The sequence below is a fragment of the Cupressus sempervirens genome, chromosome 5 (assembly GCF_028749045.1).
Source record: "Cupressus sempervirens isolate cs-2001-9-10 chromosome 5, ASM2874904v1, whole genome shotgun sequence".
NCBI lineage: Eukaryota > Viridiplantae > Streptophyta > Pinopsida > Cupressales > Cupressaceae > Cupressus > Cupressus sempervirens.
The window spans coordinates 400,316,659-400,324,047 of NC_143122.1; the positions used below are offsets into that span (position 1 = coordinate 400,316,659).

At 32.9% G+C, this 7,389-nt stretch overlaps 1 pseudogene; it reads left to right on the forward strand.

Annotated features, from left to right (window-relative positions):
* The window catches only part of LOC149556509 (calreticulin-like), a 29,168-nt pseudogene extending 23,427 nt beyond the window's left edge, over nucleotides 1-5,741 (forward strand).
* Nucleotides 5,742-7,389: the final 1,648 nt, after the last annotated feature.

Sequence of the window (7,389 nt, forward strand, 5' to 3'; positions counted from 1 at the left end):
TCCACATGTCTGTCATTGTGTGTTTTGAGCCAAGAATCTAGGGATTAGAACAAGCAACTGCTTGCAAACATTCCTTTCTATCCACAATTAACATTTGGATATGATTTTTTGGATTGTGAACAACTTTGCCAATAAAAATATCCTTTAAGGTGGATGTGTCAGCTTTTTGAATCAATTTACTTGTCTCTTCATTTTTTGGAGATTTGTTAAACTGTAGGATAGGTGAGGGTTTGGACTTGTATACATAGTCATGTTGATCCAATTACAAGTTCAATGTTTTCTATTTGCCAAACTTGTATCTACGCACTAGCTTCTACTTGTTTAGTTTTGTAGTCTCTTTCTTAACACATTTCTTATATAGTCTTTGTTCAAATCATATATGAAACCAACATTTGTGGTCTAGAAGAGCTTATCTTTTACTTTGCATGCAAAGCAATATTTTAGAACTTCTATAGCATGGCCATTGAGAATAAGGACATCAAAGTAGATTTTGACATTTTCCTATCAGTTTTGGAATTCTGGGAATGTGAGAATGTTTACTACAACAATATTAGGGATCGCAAATTCTAGGTCTGGGAATTCCTTTGTCACCTCCTCTCTACATTTACTATGATAGAAAATTGCATATACATAGCATCTTCTACCTTTGTTTCTCAAAATAGCATGGTATTGATACAAATTTTAAATTTATGCTAGCTTTCTAATCCTCTACAAGATATATATTGTGTTCTTTATCATCATGCAAACCATTAAGAGCTCATATGCTCTTCCATCTTGTTCTCACGTGGAAAAAATCCTTTGACTTGCAAGTCTGATAGCCTTATATCTGTCACAAATGTGTTGTACCATTATTTCTTGCACTTCTAGGTGTCAAAAGGGAATTTTGCTATATATATGTACGTCTGCAACCTTCAGAAGTAATTTGAAATGGTTCTCATCTCTAGGCTACTATTTACTTGAAATCTTCACTTTGGTGTAATCTACATATTTTTTAATGTTTCTAGATGATGCATCTTGAAATGCTAGGGTTGTTAAGTTCTATTTGTAGTATTCATGTTTAGATTCTTAGGTTGCTTTACATGGTGTTCTCTATCATCAATGAACCATCAAGAATTCATATGGTCTACCATCATACTTTCACATAGAAAAATTCTTTGATTTGTGAGGTCTACAGCCTTATATCTATCACAAATTTGTTGTACCATTATTTCTCACACTTCTGGGTGTCAAAAGGGAATTTTGCTAGATACTTGTACATGTGCAACATCCATAAGTAGTTTGAAATGTTTCTCATCTCTAGGCTTTTATATACTTCAAATCTTCACTTGGTGTGATATGTATATTTTTCTTATTGGCTTCAAATGATCGTTGTCTTGTAATTCTAGAGCTACAATCTTTTATTTGTAGTATAATTGTTTAAATTTCTCAGGTTATTTTACTAGACAACCACACAATCTTGAGTGATTAGTGGTTTCCAATTTGTCAGAAATTGATGATCATAATATTCTTCTTTACATCCTCAGTTTGCTACAGTCGCATGATCTTGAGTGATCATTGGCTTCTATTTCATCAGATTCCATGGAGCACAGGAGCTGTAGAAGCGAAGGAGCTGGAACACCTTATACCCTTCAAGCAGCTTATATCTGTTGATAAAATCTTTTAGTATCTTGTTCAAGGCATGCCCAATATACAAATCTTCATTGGCATAAGGGGGACCATCGTGAAGAATAAAAATATCCCCTATGTTCTTTTTTTCAACTTTATTTAGTATATGTTTCTCATCCCACAACTTCTCTATTTTGGTTCACGTGCTATTGAATTGGCTCTCAGGGTGAAGCTTGTCTGAGGTAAGTCAACCGTATGCTTCCATGAATACTTTTCAACTTATTCTAGTTAGGAAGAACTGGGTAGAAGTAATTTTAGAATCAATGCATCTCCAACATCATTTGCAGTATTTATAGAGGGCTTTTTGAATATATTGAGTGTTTTTTCCCTATAAAATTCCTTAACCTCCTCCAAGGAGAGCTTTGTCTCTCTTTTTTCTAGCTTAATTGCAATGACACTTCGATCTGTTGTAGATAGATTCTGGAATCCTTGGGAATAGTATTGATCTGATTCATCACATCTCTTCAAAGAATCTTGCAAAGTAATGAAATGATGCTCAAAATTTCAAACTATTTCTTTCTCCAAGTTAGCACCATGAGTAAATGGATCAGGTGAAGCAACAAAGCTAGGAACTTGTCCCAATTTGACTCTGATGGTGACATTCTTTAAGATGTTCTTACAAATGACATTTGTCCAAAGCCTATGTAGGGTTACTGAGTCCTAATCTAAAATCAAATGACATTTTTTTTGTAATATTTCCATTCAACTCCAAATAAATTTCCTTGGGTAAAAATCCTATTGATTGTACCATTTCTTTACCCTCTGGAATCTTCATATTTTGTGACCTATTTCAACTTTTTCAGCAATGACATTATGCATTTTGAAGTAGTATTTTTAGGTGAAATCAAGTTGTTGATAATATGATACTAAATATACTATTTGTTGTCTCTAGAATGGATTCCATTTTCTTTTCTTCCTATGATGAAAATGATGGCTTGGACTTAAGTACAGGTTATTGTTTTCCACTTCCTAAGAACAAACAATCTTATCCATATAATTATATACTTATAGTATAGGAATATGTTTGAGACCCTTCATTTAGAACTTATTAATGGAAGTAGGCAAGTTATTGATGGAATCGAAAATAGTAGAATATCTAAAACTTACAACAAAACTATAAACAAAAGACCAAGTTGGCACATAACACCCCCTCCACTAAAAGCAAATCAATTTCATATAGTTTTGTTGATTTTTAAAGCTTTTCACTCTTCAGCTAACATTGTTCACCATCATTCATGGCAACAAACACTTGCATGACAACAAAGTCAAGTCATCCTAGTTTTATCATGACAATGTTTGGCATTGTGTAAATCTAAAGTTATTCTCTTTTTAATGATTTGGGAATGGGAAAGGGTGGCTAGGTTGGGAGTGGTTGTCAGCCTTGGTACCTTCAAAGGCTTGCCTTGACATAATTATATGTATACCCTCTTCTTGATAAATTATTATGCTCATGTGCACCAACTATTTTAGTTTTTATAGGGTATTTCTTTTGATTTGGCTGGCATTGTGTTTTAGAATTTTGTAGATGTCAAGGGTAGTAGCAATCATATGGATTCATATGATACTAATACATAGATTTTTGGGCTATGACTATATAGGTTTCTCCATAACATAACTTCATAAATGTGTAAGTTTGGCAAGATTGGCAGGAAAGCTATTTGAACTTTGTTAACAGGTATAATTTAGGACTAATGTAGTAAATTTATGTGTATGTAAGCCTATTCTATTAAGACTTGGATTAATGAGGTTTCACTAAAAGGATATATAGTTCATGCCTTAATTATTGTGTCTAATACTATGTTATCCTTTTCATATTGCATTTTTTCCAGAAATTGAATTGATTGCTATACTCTTTTTGATGGCTAGTTAAAGGAAACACCTTTCTTTTTGTATGAGCCTAATCATAGGAATAGTTAAAGTTCTAGACATTCCATCAACAAGTTTGAAAGACCCGGTTGCTTATAGGTTGAGAATCTATAGACTTAAATCAACATTTTTTGTTTGAAACCCAACACAATTTTTTATTTGGTGTCTTTACTATTGTATCATATTTTGTATTTAAATTTGATGATTGTATAAGCTATATGTTTCTGATGGCACTGGAAGTTTGAGCTATTCTTTCACAGTTGTGTACTTTTATTTAATTTTGAGTAAATTTCATTGATTGATTATTGATTATATAGCTAACTCTTTTAATTTGTTTCAAATAGACAGTTGGGAGAGCCATTGGGTGCAGTATGATTGGAAAAAGGATGAAGGCATAGCTGGAGAGTGGGTTCACATAGTAGGGAAATGGCATGGGGATCTAGAGGACAAGGGTGTGTAGTTATATCTTGCTATTTTCTTTTTAAATAACTTTTGAATACTTAAATGATTTGGCTAAAATCTTAATATGTTCAAAAAGATTTAGTACTTGGTTATTAAAGTGCTCTTGTGAACATGAAAATTGATTTTTTTCTATTCTTCTTATTCTTTGTGGAATGAACTGGTTTGTGGGAATCAAACATCCAAACTAGTCCAGACTATAGGTTTTTTGCCACCTCAACCAAATTCCCTGAATTCAACAACAAGGATAAGACCCTTGTTCTTCAATTTTTTGTCAAACATGAATAGAAACTTGATTGTGGTGGTGGCTATCTAAAGTTGATAAGTGATGAATTAGACCAGAAGATGTTCAATGGAGAGACACCTTACAGGTATTTAGTGTGCACTATAAATCATCTTTAGAAATATTGTTCTACTAGGATTTCTAGTTATATCTTTTTTGGAGTTTGGAGTCTCTATTGATGCATTTTCTTGTTATTGTTTTTTATTGCAATGTCATGTTTGGACCTGACATTTGTGGTTACAGTACTAAGAAAGTTCATGTTGTACTAGCCTATAAAGGAAAGAACAATCCTATTAAAAAGGAGGTCGCATGTGAAACTAATCAACTAACACATGTATATACTTTTATTCTTAAACTTGATGCAACATATAGCATTCTTATTGACAACACTAAAAAATAATCTAGGAGTCTTTATAAGAATTGGGACTTACTACAACCAAAGAAGATCAAGGATCCTGATGCGAAAAAGGTATGGGTATTTTTCCATTGGATCTTATGACCCAGATGTTTTGTGCACTACTGCACTGCTTTTCTCATGATGAATCCAAATGCTTGTGGTTGTAGCCTGAGGATTGGGATGAGAAGGAATTCATTCCTAATCTAGAAGATAAGAAACTTGAGGTATAATGGAGTTGCTTACAATCACAAAGTGTTCTACTAGTTCTAACTAATTACTATGGTCTGCAGTGAATAATTGCTAATTGATGCATTCAGTTGGGAGGAAAGTTTTCTCTAAAGATTGATGCCCTCCTTTGTGCAGGGTTATGGGGACATGACATAGGAAATAACTGATCAAGATGCTACTAAGGTAGGCATTTGAATCTTTGATGATTACATAAAGTCTTGAACTTTTTTGTTATATCCATCTATTTCAAGCAAATTTATTCTCACTTTTCAATGGCCAAATCAAGTTCTAGTAAAGTTTTATATGTATTGATTATGACTGTTATCTATAATTATCCATTCTTAAATTTTGCAACCAGAGGATAGGGATGATGATGAAGATGGTGAATGGAGATCTCCAACTATTCCAAACCCAGAATACAAGGGTCCTTGGAAGGCCACGGTATAGATGAAGGGAAATGGTGTTAAGTGTTGATATTTGAACATTGTTGGTATCTTGCATCTCTCTTGCTTTTCTTAGTACTTGTATAAGTGGGTTTCTTATGATAGCACATAAAAAAATTGACAAAAAATCAAGAATCCAAACTTCAAGGGCAAATGGAAGGCTCCATTGATAGACAATCCTAGTATGCATTTTAATCTTTGATTGCTTATGGTGTCCAACACTCTAGTATTTTTTTTTCAAATGATGTATCATTGGGGATTTAGATCTTTGATTGCTTATGGTGCCCGATACTCTAGTATCTGACACTTAATTGCAATCTTATTGTAAATAGAATTCAAGGATGATCCCGAGCTGTATGTATTCCCTAATTTAAAATATATTAGAATCAAGTTATGGTAGGCTAGTATATGTATTTAATCTTCAAAGCTATTAACTCAGTCTACTTGCAAAGTCTTGTTGACATTGAGTAATTGATTCCATTGGACAATCTGTGTTCTTCTATTTTCTTGTACAATAGGTTAAATTAGGAACTTTATTTGATACATTTCTGGCAATCATGGCATGCCATGACCACACTTTGTTCATGAATTATGTCAAAAAATTCACATGCTTTGTCTATGCTTCCATTTTTCAAACATGTCTACCATGGCAATTATGACTACAACATTTGACAAAAATTATTTATGCTTTAATGCATGTCCATAGCTTATTCCAAAGTTCTTGTTTTGGCATAGGCATCAATAATGCTGGCAAAGGTTGTGTGATTTAGCTTTATACCTGCTAATTGCATTTTCTTGAATATAAAAACACATGTTATATATGTGTTTAAACATATATACATATATTTATATATCTACATATGTATGTATGTGTGTGTGTGTATGTTTTCCACACATAATGAAGTCCACATTTAATTGGAGCCTGACAATAGTAGTTAATTTGATGATAGTGTCTGGTTTCTTGATTGGATTAATGTTGAGCCTTGAGCCTTTGGCTCTATTTGTTATGGCTTATGTTGCAAGTAATGAAATCTTCCTCTTTTTATATATCAGAGGGGTCCTTTATCTTCATTTTTTCTTATGGCGACCTAATCATGAATTGAGAATTTATTTGAAAAATGCATTTTTGCTTCTTGGATTAAACATTGCATTAATTATGTTAATAACCTTTCAGTGTTCCTTATGTGTGGGTATTGTATACTATTCAACTTTGAATTTAATGGCAACAGAGGACCAAATTATTTTTTATATTAGAATAATTGCATTTCAATATTTTACCAATAGGTTTTATGATTTTCTAATTGGTCTTATAATGCATTAGATGTTGCTTGGTGTCTCTACAAATTGATATTAGCTTCATATTTCTATCTATATGGCACACTTTTTTTTATAACAAATGATACATTTAAAGCATTGTGCCCACTATCTGACTTATGGGAATGGGACCTTGTTAGTTGAGATGTATTGTATTATGCTATCAAAGTTCCAAAACTAATACTTAAGTTTGCACTGTGTTAGCATTTGAAAATGTTAAATCTCTTTGAAAACACGTGTATGGCCTGTCCAATGGACTATAAAAGAATCACAAAGAAAATGTCACCTTAATCTCTCAAAAAATGTGTATGATATGTCTGATGAACAGTGACTTTCAGTTCAATCCCTAATAATATTTGTATAGCTCCTACCATGGGAAGGGACAAGTAGTGAGTGATGAAAAAATGGCTGGACTTTTATCTGTGATGGGAGAGGGGGTGCTCTTGTGTATAGATAGGAACAAACTCTGTTGATAGTAAAAATCACAAACTATGAAGACTTTTATGTAGATGGGGGTGTCTTTACAGAAAGGAAACAACTTTTTCTTTTCTTTTAAGATCTTGTTAAAAATCCATTTTCTCTATGGTTTAATGATGCTGATTGGATAGGGAAGGTCGAATACCATTTTTGTTTCCCACGGGTTTTCATCTTTTGCTGCAATTGGCCAAGTTGGAGTGATAAGATCAACATAGAAGCTATCTTGCAAAATATCATGACTCGCTAGCTTGAAAAGA